General features: G+C 40.1%; 2 long non-coding RNA genes across 2 annotated transcripts; one reads left to right on the forward strand and one right to left on the reverse strand.

Moving 5' to 3' along the window:
* The first annotated feature begins 163 nt into the window (after nt 1–163).
* On the forward strand, nt 164–910 carry LOC125547507. Its single transcript, XR_007300689.1, has 2 exons — nt 164–377; nt 637–910. It is a non-coding gene; the product is annotated as an uncharacterized LOC125547507 (long non-coding RNA).
* A 9348-nt stretch (nt 911–10258) lies between these two features.
* On the reverse strand, nt 10259–14074 carry LOC125542295. The gene is made up of 5 exons (XR_007297852.1): nt 12849–14074; nt 12077–12180; nt 10815–10864; nt 10656–10728; nt 10259–10352 (listed from the first exon to the last, which is right to left on the reverse strand). It is a non-coding gene; the product is annotated as an uncharacterized LOC125542295 (long non-coding RNA).
* Between the last annotated feature and the right edge of the window lie 1178 nt (nt 14075–15252).

Below are 15252 nucleotides of genomic sequence, written 5' to 3' on the forward strand. Positions count from 1 at the left end.
GAGAGACACGGATGTGGAAGCAGCCAAATGAGAGGTGCCCGGTCAGTGCCGAAGGACGCGTCCACAAACGTTTGAGAGGTCAGATTTGGTGTATCCAGCTGTAGATGTTTTTATATCCAGTTGTAAGGATCCCATCCGAGTAGCCAGTTATTACACGAGGGGATCCTGGCCAACCAATCGTCGCCGCAGGGGCAGCAGTAGTTCTCCCATAAGTAAGTCACAAAGAGATCGAGAATTTATAATCCTATAGTCCTAGTTGAGAAACAAGACAGAATTGATCATGGAGCGTTGTTCTGCTTCTTCCTTGGCAATTGCGCTTTCTGCGGCAGTGCTGGTTCTCATGTGCTGCTCCTTGGCATGCTCGGCGGAGGTCCAAGGTAATCCCATATAGTCCTAGGTTTTCTCAATATATTATCTGTGCATGCATGCAGTTATATTATATTACCTCATGTGCTCGGCGAAGGTGTCCAAGGTAATCCCATGTAGCCCTGGGTTTCGAAATGAACTAAAACTACATCATATATTTCCCAACGGTGAACTAAAATCACGTCATGTATTTTCGAACTCGGAGGGTGTATTGTATATGTATACACACAGACACACTGATAAAGTGATACTTATGTGTAGTTATTCCAGTCGCAGGTAACCGTGGGCCAAGGGTTCCTACGCCACCTGCGCCGATGCCGCACACCCACGACGAGTTCGACATGCATCCACCGCCGCGGCCGACGTGGTCGCCTACGCCGCACCGCAAGACACTGCAGGCTGTCCCATACTTCTGAGTTCTGGCAATGCTACGATTGATGCCCACTAGCTTATACTATATGTATTTATACCATGTCTATGCATGTATACGACCGACTATTGTGCCAAGGAACAACAAATCAATATAAGACTAGCGTACCTATTATTGCTGCCCTGCCGGGTCTGTGCTCCTTGACGACGATCGGGAACCTCAAAAACCAGAATCTGCAACCGAGAACACAGACGCATATAGATATCCGTTAGATAGAAAAAACCATCCACGCCGGACAAAAACACCACTAGCTCCGGGCTTCGATATTGAAGAAAGTACATGTTGCGATCAGTGTGAACTATAAAATATGGAAAATGACAATTCTTTTACAATATAGAGTAGTTTGTGGTGGGTGGGCTCGGGAGGGACGGCGAAAGGAGAGGGCAGCTTGTGTGGTGGGAGGCAGTAGAGGTGGCGGTGCGTGGCAGCTCACTAGATATTTTTACCGTGGCATATTTGCCAGGATGCAGCAAAGTCCCCGGATCCCTTGGAGAAGGACAATACGCATGGAATATTTGCATTACGACGCTGATAAGTAATAAGTGGCAGGTAACTTTCTGCGAGTAAGCTCCATACAATGCGCCCTCAAAGTCCATGCACGTAACTTGTCTGAACCGAACAACGTGCTCTGTGTATAACTGGAAACAACTGAGGATATTTCTGAATCTCGAGTCCCGCTTTTATACAAACCCCTTACTAAACGTATAAAAGGTAATCGGTCTCATTTTCTGAATCTCGAGTAATATAGACCTTTGACAAATCATACCCCACTTTTGTATGTATACTTGAGACTTCCTGTGTGAGGACTCGACCTCACGACCTCACACTATAGAAAAATGCTGCTTGCCACTCGACCTAGGCACTTTGTTGAGATTTCACACAACGCGAACTATATATGAACCACACAACGTCGTTCGTATATAAAACAATTTCCGAAAAAATCGAAACTTTTCTTGAAAAAAATGTGAGCAATTTAAAAATGCTAAATAGTTTTTGGAAAAAGCAAAAAATTTATGAAACAGCAAACTTTTAAAAAATTGAATAATTTTCGAAATTCTAGAATACTTTTCTAAAACTTTGATGAAATTTGGGATTCCAAACATTTTTAAAACAAATGTAGACACTCTATAAAAATGCAAACAAAATGCAAATTTTAAACTTTTTAGAAAAACACGAAAAAAGCAAAAGCACGAATAGTTTTTGAAAACATTTATAGAAACTCCGACCATTTGGATTTTTGAAGAATTTTTTAAAGTGGGAGAAACCATTAAAACCCAGATTTTTTATTTTGTAAACAAAAACTGCATATAATAATATTTTTTAACTTAAGATTTTATTAAAAAGTGCAGGAATTTTTATTTTACTCAACATTTTTTGAAATTACAATTTTTCTGGAAAATACAAACATTGTATTAAACTTGAATAAAAAATGATAACAAGAACAATTTTTGAAATTTACAAACCTTTTTTGAAAACATGAACAATTTTCAAAAAATGCAAACACTTTTAGAAATTCCTAATAGGGCCCCGACGTGTGCGATACTGTCGCCTAGCTGGGAAAAGGTAGCATGTTTTCTATTTTTTTTTATTATTCACTTTTTTGTTAATTCATTTTCTCCTTTTTGAACTTTATTATTCTTTGAAACCAATTCAAAATTTTAAAATATTGTTTAGAATAGAAAAATAACACTTTTAAGGAAATGTTTTAAATTCTTTTTTCCATCAAACATTTATTAAATGCTTTTTTAAGAAACCATTTTCAATTTGCAATTTTATCACTTTGTATTTATTAATTATGTTAAAAACTTAAAATAATAATTTTAAGTATCGGTTTAAATTATGATTTAAAATATATTTTTAATCTACCGTGAATGTCTACCATTGGCATGCCCACCTTCTTGCAAGTTGTGGTCATTTCATGGATGTTCCAAAAGACAACATGTTCACCGTATGGTGTCCCAATATGCCAGAAGGATCCATTTGAGAGCACGTTGTTTCTCGACATCCGTCAAATGGCCCAAATTTTTTCATTGATTTTGATGATAAATTCAAGGCAACATGCCAAGTTGTTTTGGTTTTTGATAATTTCTGCATTTTCTAGAGTTTCTCGGTCAAAAAAGATTGATAAATGGTCGGAAGTATCGCAACTTGCCTACAGATTCAGAAATCATTTAAACCTAGCACGAATGCATATAATGGACATTCCTACTTTTAAAAGTTGAGGCCATTTTAATAATGCGCAAAATTAGATCATGTTCAATGGAGGGTGTTTGGGTAGGCTAGAAGGCTCCGCTTGCGAGCACGTTGTCTCTCGATATCCTTGAAGTGACCCCAATTTTTTTCTTGTACTTATATCACCAATTCAAGGCACCATGCCTGGTTGTTCTAGTTTTCGAAAATTTTGGCATTTTCTAGAGTTTTCTCAGTGAAAAAGCCCGATAAATGCCCGGACGTGACGCAACTTGCAAATGTTGTCGGAATTCGTTCAAACCTGACATGGATGCCTACCATGGGCATGCCCACCCGCTGAAAAAGGTTGGGGTTATTTCATGCATGTACAAAAATAGACCATGTTCTATGGAAGGTGTTCATGTAGGCAAGAAGGCTCCATTTGAGAGAGCGTGTTTTCCGCGTCCTTCAAATGACCCAATTTTTCCCATGACTTTATATGACCAATTAAAGCTACCATGCCAAGATGTTTGTGTTTTCGACAATCTTGCATTTTATGATCACTACAAGAAATGTGTTAATACATGACGGATTTATGGTGAAAGATTCGGAAACCGTCATGGACATACTGGTACAGCCCGCAAGCCCACCTAAGCCCGCCTGAAGCCCTAAACCATTCCCCGTATATAAAACCTAACCCTAGAGACACTCCCACTCTTTCTCCTCCTCCTCCGCCGCCCCAATCTTGGCCCTCTCTAGTTAGCGACTTCCTGCCCTGCCCGTGCCGCGTCACCGTATCCTCCTCCTTTGCACCGCCGCCGTCCTACTCCTGCCCGTCGTCCAGCTCCTGCTCCTCCACCGGAACCAACCGGAGCACGCCTGGAAGTGGAGGAAATTCCCGTCCCTCTCTGTACTAGATCTGGATCGACTCCCATGATTCTTCCTCCCTCTGTTGGTAAGGACGCACTAGCACATCTACTATCTTTTGCAGGGAAGAATCGAACTAAATCCAATTCAATTCAGGCGGACCTCTTATCTTTGCAAACCTTTGTGCTGATCCGGCATGGAGGTCAAACCTGACGCGGGCTTGTCGCAACGGAGTGGCCGTGCGGTGGCCTACGGCACGGCTCACTGGAGGCAGCAGCGCAGCGGCATCGTCGTTTCCTTCCCCGTCCACCGCACGGCTCACTGGAGGCAGCAGCGCAACGGCATCGTCGTTTCCTTCCCCGTCCATGAGGTCTGATCTCCCGCCCGCCCCATACACTGAAACTCAAGATCCACTTGTTCTTTTTTTTTCATTTTTCTTTGGACTAATCTCATAGCTTCTTGGTCAGTTCGTCTTTTACCCCAAGATAATTTCCACGAATCAATATCTTCATTGATTTTGGTCTGTGGCTACCTAATTCTACAGCTAGAATCGAATAGAACAGGTTGAGGGGATCGATCTGAAACTGAGTAGGCAAACATTTGAGTCTAGGTTAGTCGGTGTCTTTGGAGCAAAATTGAACGCACCCAAAAGAAATATCTGCACACCGGACAAAAAAGAAAATGGTATTTTGAAACACCTGAATAAAATTTCAATGCAACGAGAGCGCCATATCGGTAGACTACTAGAGCTGTACTTGTTTTCATTTCCTGCCATTCGATTTGCTATTAATCTTACTTTCTCAATGTACAGACATGCTTCACAAATGTTAAAAAATCTTGATGGTTAACGCTGTAACTTAAGGGGATATTTCCATAAGCAAGTTTAGTTTCTTGCTGTGCTGGGTTCTATTAGCTTATTCCGAATCTGAACATGACATGACAAACCACTGAAAGATGATCAGATTAATTTTTTTCTATGTGTATTTAACAAGTTCCTTTGATTGATTGGCATACATCTCACGCACACATACTGGATCACAGTGGTGCGGCCAACCTCTGGCCTCTGCTTCTTCCTCCCTGACGGCGGCGTGGAACCAACAGTGGGTTCCGCTAACCCCGGCCGCGGCCTAACATGCATGGACTGAAGCGTTGGACAGGCGCCCACTACTTGCCTCTGCATGTCTGGGTCATCTGAGATAAGTTATTATGTCTCTTCCTTAAAGTGAGATCGTGTGCTTCTCTGATCCAGTTGTAGTAAGTTGTACAAGGCCTTAGCTGGTTTTCAGGGAGGAACTTCATCTCATGGCCGAAACTTGGGTAAAACTATGGGCATACAAAATACATCTTTGTTTTTGTTGCCTTACAAACATGGCTGTGAACGAACTGAATGTTGGCAAACAACTCTATATCCATCCTCACTTATTCTGTTATTTTTGGAAGTGAAAGGGAGTAAGGATAGCGCAGAGAGCACACTGGTTATGATGGAAAAATTGGTCAAAGTTACAGTCCAGTAGCTGGCATAAATATAGGAACTCTAGAATGCCTAAATGCACACAACGTTGATGGTAAGACATGCTTGACAACTACCTAACACGATCAGATTATTCATTTCGTAAATTTAGACAAAAAATAGTATTTTCTTCACAATGTCCACCACTGAATATCTTTGTGCATTTCTAGACCTTGAAGTTATATAAAAAAATCCAATTTATCTTCTCGCTTGTGTCCTGGAAGGTTTTAGCATCTGTACCTATATCCGTGATTGCTTTTACATGTGTTCTGATTCAGCTTGTGCCTTCATTACCGTGAAGTAATTTTTAAGATATATATAGACTAAATTTGTAGTCTGATTCATGCAAGCCTTGTTCCTACTGCTGCCACTTTGTATAAATATATACTGGTTCGTGCAAGCCTTGCTCCTACTTCAAATTTGTAGTCTGAACGTACCTATATATCCGTGCATCAGACTAAATTTGTAGTCTGATTCGTGAAGTAGCAAGGCTTGTTCCTACTGCTGCCACCTTGTATAAATGTATATACTGGTTCATTTCGTTTCATTATTGTTTTTTGTTATAAATAATAGTACTATGTTGGTCAAGTGGGCAGCATATAAAATTGTTATGCACAGAAGTAACACGAAGAATAAAATCAATGGGTTTATGATAGAAAAGCTTTGCTGTATATCCTGAATGAATATAAATGATGCATGATCATTTCAAGCTGCACTTCCCTATCTATTATTTCATTGTTCACCAAGTATTTTCAAGTTTCATAGTCCATTACATTACAAATTTTGATTTTTCATTTAATAACAAATACATAGCTTAATGTTCCATGAATAAAACTAAGTGTGGGAGATCTCTCAAGGAAACTGTATCATATTCTTTGGTGAAATTTTCCATGCCATTTGAAGTTCACTTGGCAGGCAAGTATTGTTTACTATTTGTTAGCCCTTTGAGATGTAGTTGCAACATAAACATTGCCACTGCTCATCGAGTCGGATGACATAAACTTCAAATGTTCACGTGTCAACAAGTTTACACGTCATGGGGGGATATTGTTTGTTAGTGATATGCCGTTTCGTTGGCGGGTTTATATGGCCTCAACTACTGCTGCTATAGTACTTGGAGCTCTGTGATGTGTATTTTTTCACTTTGTCATTTGAATTTCATTTGACACACTTCTCTTTGTATTAATTTTAAGAAACCACATGTTTACTCTTGTTTTATACTCCATTTGTAGGCACTGTAAGATTTAGAAATTATGTACATCATGTAATTCATTTTTTATTTTTGTTGCAATTCTCTTATTTCTACTATCCATTCATATCTCCAAATATCTAATATTCTTGTAAATATGATAGGTAATATTGGATAGAGTGCTACTTGGTGCTGCCCATCACAATCATCCACAACATGATAGTTGCCATCAAGAGCGTCGACGGCAATAGCCTGAATAACAACAGACTCAATAGTTTATGTGTCCTGTTGATGTAAAATGGATTGTATTGGTTCATATATAACTCTGTTGTGTGATATATTTTATAAACCTATGTTGTATGTGATCATTTTGTAGAGGATTTTTAAGCTGCTATGTTGTAGATACGTACAGATGGATGTGATAAACTTTGTAATGTTTCACACCATGCAAATATTTTTTGTTGGGCCAAAATTGGCAATGGGATTTGTGTATCACATTACATTAAAAACATACTGGGTCAAACTTTGGCCAAAAGAAATGGGCTAATGGGCTCAAGCAAATTTAAACTGCCCTTTAAATTTTGCCTAAATCCATGATGGATTTCGTGATGAAAAATAGTATCCACGTAGGCAGCCACATCATTCGAATTAGTCAATTAAAAATCCTATGTGGCGTTAGTCCATGACGGACTATTCCGTCACAAAGGCTTGGGCCTGGGCGGGCCTGGGGCAGATCCATGATGGCCAAGAACCGTCATGACTGGTACGATATCAAATTATGACGCGATATACATGACGGATCTCAAATCCGTCAAGGATGGACACCCATGACAGTTTTCACTAATCTGTGACGGACTAGATCCGTCACGTATTAACAGATTTCTTGTAGTGGATGTTTTTTAGGTGAAGAATGGTCGATAATTGGCTAGACGTGAAGCAACTTGCATACAGCATTGGAATTTGTTCAAACTGGCATGGACGCCTACTATAGGCAAGCACACCTGCTATCAAAAGTTGGGGTCGTTTCATTCATGTCCTAAAATATACCATGTTCAATGGAGGGTCTACGGTTAAGCCAGAAGGGTCCGTTTGAGAACACATTTTTTGTGACATCCGTCAAATGACACCAATGTTTTTTCAAGAGCTCATATGATCAATTTAGTCACCATGCTAAGTTGTTTGATTTTTTAACAATTTTAGCATTTTCCGAAGTTTTATCGGTGAAAATGGCCAATAAATGGACAGATGTGATACAACTTGCATACGGTGACGGAATTCATTCAAACCTGACATGGATGCCTACCATCGGCATGCACACCTACTGGAAAATTTTGGTGTCATTTCGTGCACGTCCAAAAATAGACCATGTTCAACGGAGAATGTTCGGGTAGGCCAGAAGGGTCCGTTTGAGATTGAGCTTTTTTGGCATCAGTCAATGACCCCAAATGTTTTCCACGAGGTTATATGACCAATTCAAGGCACCATGCCAACTTGTTTGAATTTTTGACAAATTTTGCATTTTCTGGTGTTTTCTAGATAAAAAGGCCGATAAATGGCTGGACGTGTCGCAATTTGCATATGGTGTCGGAAATGGTCGAAATATAACATGGGCATACCGACCTGCTGGGGTCATTTGAAAGATGCCTGAAATAGACCATGTTGAACGCAGGGTGTTCGGGTAGGCCAGAAGGGTCCGTCTAAGGCATGTTGCTTTTTGAGAATCTTGAACTGATCCCAATTTTTTCATGGCCTTGTATGACCAATTCAAGGGACCATGCCAAATTATTTTTGTTTTCAGCAAATGTTGCATTTTCTGGAGATTTCTCGATCAAAAAGATTGATAAATGGCCGTACGTGTAGCAACTTACACATGGTATCGGAAATCATTAAAAGTAACATGGATGCCTAGCATCGGCATGCTCATTTGCTTGCAAAATCTGGGGTCATTTGAAAATGTCTAAAAATAAACTCGGGATTAGATCCATCTTAGCTAGTCGCGTCATACAACTGAAATTTATGTGACAAAGACGTGAATGCCAAACCTCAGATTCGTTCACATTAGAATGAATTTGATTCACGACTTTATTACAGAAATCTTCCAGGGAAAGGCGGAACAAACCACCACAATCATATCCTTTTTCCAACAAATAGTCCATACCGAGATACGACTACTTTGTTAGACCCAAATACTAACTTAAACCCTTCTTTACATAGAAGGGAGCCACTTATGAGATTCTTCTTTATGGCGGGGACATGCTGCACGTTCTTCAGTTGCACGATCTTTCCCAAAGTAAACTTCAGATCTACCGTGCCAACACCATGAACAGAAGCATGCGAGCCATTCCCCATCAAGACAGAACAATCTCGTGCGACCTGGTAGGAAGAAAACAAAGACACATCAGCACACACATGAATATTGGCCCCAGTGTCAACCCACCAATTGGTGGACTGACAAACTGAAAGTATGGTAAACAAATTACCATACCCTGATGCCGCATCATTGTTGCTCAGAGTCACATTGACAGACTTTGCATCCTGTCCTGGCTTCTTATACTTGTTTGGGCACTTGTTTGCCCAATGTTCATCTGAACCACAAGTAAAGCATCCATCTCTCTTGTCTTTCTTCTTACCCTTCTTCTTAAATGTAGTATTTTGTTGGACAGAGTTCTTTCCCTTGAACTTGTGGAAGTTCTTCTGCACCACATTGGCGCTAGAAGAACCCTCTGCCCCTTTCACGTGTGAGTCCTTTGCTCTCGAGTTCTGCTCAACACTTAGATGACCGATGACATCCTCAACAGAGAATTCACGTCTCAAGTTCTTGAGAGAAGTAGCAAAGTTCCTCCATCCAGGAGGGAGTTTTGCAATAATGCAACCCGCGACAACACTACACCACAAAACTACATTCCCAACAGCCTAGTTGGTCGGGAAAACAACTTCCCTCAACTAACAGTCGGTCGGGGAAGACTATTGCCAACCAACCGTGTCTGTTGGGGAAAGTCCAGACGGGAAAGCCCTTTCCCGACCGACTACTTGCTGGCTATGGTGTATCTTTCCCGACCGATAAGTTGTTGGGCTTGCCATGGGCCTTCCCCGACCAACAGCCCGTTGGGGTAGCCATGGGCCTTTCCCGACCAACTGTCGGATGGGAATTCTTTCCCGACCAACATTCTGTTGAGCCTGGTTTAGCCTTTCCCAACCGACTGTCGGGTAGGGTTTGTTTTGCCTACCAACAATCAAACGGTGTTTTCTTTTGCGACAAAAAATTCATCTACATTTTGTTTATCCAATCACAGCTTTAACTAACATATGGTACTGATTGTCTCATGCATATAGTTCATGTGCGTTAAGCATAATCAAGAAGACATCATACATCAGGTTCACATCAGGTGCACCAAACATTTTTTATTCCATTAAGTAATGGTCACATACATACACTTCAGTCTGTTCTAAACATAACCACCAGTCCACCATACATCAGGTTCAGCAAAGGACAGCTAAAAGACTACAAGTTTGAGAGATCAGTTGTACAAAATGAAGAGTAAAACATTCAGTTGATGCAGATCGCTGGCTTCATGGTTCATTGTGAGTCAAGTCCTTATGTTTTCTTCCTACAATAGTTAAACAAGTCTCCCTTATTAGAATGCTCAATTAATTTATGAAATTGAATGCAGGCAGAATTCATGTGTGCACTGTGCACACGCAACAACAGAAAGAAGAATACACTTACCTAATCTACAAAACTAGAATTCTGGTCGTGAAGACCGCCAATCAACATCCAGCAGTAGCCATGAGTGTGGCATAGAAGCCCTCTGTCCACATGTCTATCCATTTGAAAGGAAATGCATCATTTACTTTGTATGATTGCTGATCATATAGTGTCTTGGGGATATACTTAAGTTACGGTACATAGGTACTAGCAGCCAATATTCCAACACTTGTTTCCAAAAAAATAAACATACAACTTTATAGATAGTGGATAAAGTGAGTTGGAAGCAAAATAAATATAACCGTGACTCTTTCAGTAGATGTACAGAATTCTAGTAGTTCACACTGGATATTGCTAGCTGATAGCTAATTATAGATGCGACTCTTTCTGAATGCCCAAAATTATCGTCTTAGCTCACCTAACATTGTTTTGGGCAGGAAGGGAGAACACTTATAAGGTACATCTGTCCAAACGGTTCCAACATTTTCGCCCTGAACGGAAATAGGAATAAGAACAAATGAAACCTAAAAAAATAAGAGTAAGAAGAAAAGAGGCTACAATACCAAAGTAGATTAACCTGGTATCCCTGCCAAGGTAGGCGGATGCAGACTAGTATTTAGCTTTGACCTGAATACACCATGATAATTGAAATCATTAGTATTGGATTATATACTCTGTTGAATATGTCCCGGAAGGGTAAAATTCCAGATTGTATAATCAAAGCCATGAACAAAATGCATCAAAATCAGGCATTTACAGCAAGTAGGCTGGAACCAATATACTAATATTCTAAATTGTACCCTATTTTTTTTAGAAAGAAACAAATATACACAAAAACGACAGCGAAAAATAATCACTTGACTATCCTACTATAAGTGAACGGAAGTGTAACTACTACATTGTACTAACATTTGCCATACTTTTGGTTAAACAAATACAGGACAACATCCATGTAAACCACCTTTCTAAGAGCATTTCCATGTTATGAACCTGCATGATCTATGACCATTTAGGTATATGCTCCAGGAACTAATTAAGTTATGCACTTTTTCTATTGATATTAAGATCTGCTATAGCTTCCTCCATTGCTTGATGATGCACTGTATATTTTTATACCTTCATATCCAAAACCATTTCCTTTCTTGTCTAAGTACCCCTGACACGGCAGAGGTAAGAATATATTTGGTGCTTTTGTTTTTTGTACAGATGGAAAAAATATAGGGATGCAAGTAGAGCGACTACAGAAACTTTGACAGTTCTTCACAGCCACAACCCTTTTACTCAAGGAGTAAGGGGAACATGATGCAAGGAATGCAACTTCAGCACTTGGACAATAGTAATTAGAAGACAATAGGAAAGTATATTAGAGTTTCCTATTTAATGTAACCCAGTTTTCTCTTTGTTTATTTCTTGGATGATCTTTCAACATACCAACCATACCAATTACTGTGGTAGTTTCAGATTAACACCTGAGATTAGTATGCCATGATATTAACAGCAAATGGCCAGGAATGACATATATGGCACAATTTATATATATTTCCCATGGTCTACACAGGAGGAGGGGGAGTGGGAATAGCCAATGAATGTCGAGTAACTTTATTGAAGGATAACCAAAATACCTGATAAATCTCATTGAAAGAGACAAGAAATAGGCCAAAGACGCAAGTTCTCCTTTTATGAATGTACATATATAATATCAGTATAATCTCATGTTTTTGTTTGCCCTAGAATGTATTATTGCTAAACAAGCATGATCCTGCAGGGATAACTACAGCATGTCTATATATTTGATCCTGCAGGTACGACTTAATAGCCAAACAAAGCACAATAACCCACCTTTCAGGACTCCAGGCGTCATTCCGATCCCATTGAATAGTGGCATTCCTGGTTAGTACTCTGTTTCCACCCTTCATTTGCTGGGCAGTGTTTTAAATGTTCACCTACAAGGTTTTAAACATGGTGTTACATTTTCCATACAAGAATAACTATAAGAAATCAAAATCTGAAATAAACAAGTTGAACACAAGTTGTTATTTGTCAAGGAAGACCAAGCGTATGATAGCCAATTCAGCAAAGAAAAACATGGTGTTCCATAGAGCAGATGCTTACCATCTCTCACCTAGTAGTCTTGTTCGGCTCAACACTAAATTTCATTTATTTCAGAGAAGCGCAGATGTAAAATATATCTAAATAACAGATTGATGCCCCCTTTCTTTATTGTACACTTAACTCAATCAAGCATGTAAGCAAGACACTAACCCAGGAAGGAATCAAACTGTGCCGCACTGGCAGGACATGGTCATGAACAACATAATTAATTGGACTATGATTACCATGAGAAATATCTAGAAGTTAAATCGCAGGGTGAACAGACTTTGATGGCTGCAATGGAAATTCCAAAGCTTTAAAAGAGAAATTGTACTACACGAAACTGTTAGTTCTGATGTCACATGTAGTTGAAAACACTTGCAATACTAAAGTAATCTACTTTAGCAATCAACATGCATGATCTGTGTTTAAGGAAAATCAAAAGTGTGAAAAGGGATTGTATACATTCATGACATCCACACATAAGGAGGGCCTCTGTACATGGGGTGGAGAAACTCACCGAACTGGTTGCAACAAGCACCTTAGATGGATAATCACTTGAAGATGAATGCCCACGGTGCAGTTTTCTGAAGAAAAAAATCACATAAGAACCAAAGCCTAAACAAAACATTCAATACTTGTTCACACACTGCATTTGCTGGGAGCTACTAGGAATAAACTAGGATAACATATTAGAAAAGCTTAGAGAAGCTCTGTTAAGAGAAAAAAATACATATTGTTCTTTATTGTTCAGTACATATTGTTCTTTAGCTCTAATATATAACCATCAAAATACGGTCTACCAACTTCAATAAATCTAGCAGCCAAATTAGTTATAGACAAAGCATTACCTAATATATAACCATCAAATTAGAGTCTAACAACTTCGAAAAATCTAGCAGCCAAATTAGTTATAGACAAACCATTACTTGGATATTCAGCTCACCAATTTTATAAAAAAGATATGTTTGCTAGCCACCATTTCTTGTTCTTTTTATTATTTTAGGTATTGACGTCAGTTTTGAATTGAAGTGCCAGGCTCCAAACTACTAAATCACAACATCATATACTAAAAAAAAGAAAAAAGATCCTGGATATACTACATCTTATGAACAAAATTCATCTAAAACTGAAATTACTTCGAGTCATCATATACCAACAGATATAACAATAATGTTTTCTAAGCAAAGAACAACCACATACAGTGCACTAAATCACAGACGAAGAAACATAATGTTGAAGGATTTTTCAGAGAGAGAGAGAGGGAGGGAGGGAGGGAGGGAGAGAGAGTTGCCTCTGAAGATGGATATGGTCTCTTGAAGATGAACCCTAGACGTCTGGCCTTCTGAAGAAGAACCTGCCGGTGGTGGTGTGTTCTGATCTGGGAGATGAATTTGGTTGTCAGGTTCGAGAAAGGGAGAAGGGGGGAGGGGAGGGAGTTGCCTCACCATGGGAAATCACCGGCTGCCACAGCAGGGAGTGGGTGGCGACGCCGGGGAGCAGGGCGGTGTGGGGGCACTCGTGGAGAGGCAGGACGGCGCGGGGGTAGCGGTGGACAAGCAATATGGCGTGGAGCAGTGCTCCGCCACGGCCGACAGGAGCTTCCGGCGCAGGTTGAGCCTGGTCTTCGCCGGGATCTGCTCGGTGCCGAGGACGATGAGGAGGCCGGATTTCTTGGTGACAGGGTGGGGATGGAGCACCTTAGAATAGGTGAGGGTTTGAGCTCGTGAGGGGTGGGCGGCGGGAGGGTTTCACTACTAGGGAAAACCCTAGCAGTAGCGCTGGTTTTGTGCTCACTAGTAGCACGGGTAGGCGCGCTACTAATAAGGCGCTACAGCTATTGCTTAGCACTAACGCGTGCCGCACGCGCTACTGCTAGGACAAATAGCTGCAGCGCTTGTTCACTCCCACGCTACTGCTAATGTAACTACTGGCAGCTTGTTTTCATTCCATCGCTACTAGTATTGTTTTTTAATTTTTTTATTTTTAGTGTATTTATGCGCCATCGTACAAATATTGGTACAATACCAGTTATGAGGTTTACATCATTATGTCCATAACAGTGTGTCAAATGAAGGTGGATTAGGTTCAAGTGGAGGCAATATGTGGTGCATGTCAAAAGTATACTACTAATCCAAACTTGATCTAGTTTGGACTAGTAGTACTTTCGATGTGCACCACATGTTGCCTCCACTTGAATCTAATCCGCCAGCACAAGCTATTTAATCATCATCATAATCATTACCACCAACAATATTTATTTAATCACCACTAACACTAGCTAATAATAATCATCAGTCATTACCACCAACACTAGCTATTTTATCATCATAGTAATAGTGTAGCACATCATCATCCTCAAACTCATTTCTAGCTAATCACTCCTGCTGCTCTCTCTTAGGTAAAACAACATAAAACATGTGTACCTCTCCTCCTTGATCAAGTTGGAGCATGCAGATGAACCTGTCTCCTAATTTTGGGTAGCACATCTGTTTGCTGCCCCCTAGTACTTGTCTGCGCTCCCCCATCACATATCTGGTCCAGTCTTGCACTATTAAGCATTCATCGCTGATCTTGAATGCACTAAAGTAACATGTAGGATATCTTGGCCGTAAGCTAATAATACTCATGGTACCTTTAGTCTCGATCCCATAAGGCACAACATTCATTGGGAGTCCCTGTTGAAGAACATCGTATGGTCACATACTTAGCAATTAAGTTTAGCTTCACAAATAATGTATATGGAAAAGATGCACTGAGGACAAATAGTAAAAATCTTACCATCCTTCCTAAATAGATGTGACCGTAGTTGATGACGAACACTATTGGTCGCACGTTTTCAGTACTAAGATTTCTAAGTCCAGGAAGAAAATTTGTCTTGACAGTATCAAGATCCTCAAGCCATGAAACATAATGACTTAGCT

The sequence above is a fragment of the Triticum urartu genome, chromosome 3, assembly GCF_003073215.2.
Source record: "Triticum urartu cultivar G1812 chromosome 3, Tu2.1, whole genome shotgun sequence".
NCBI lineage: Eukaryota > Viridiplantae > Streptophyta > Magnoliopsida > Poales > Poaceae > Triticum > Triticum urartu.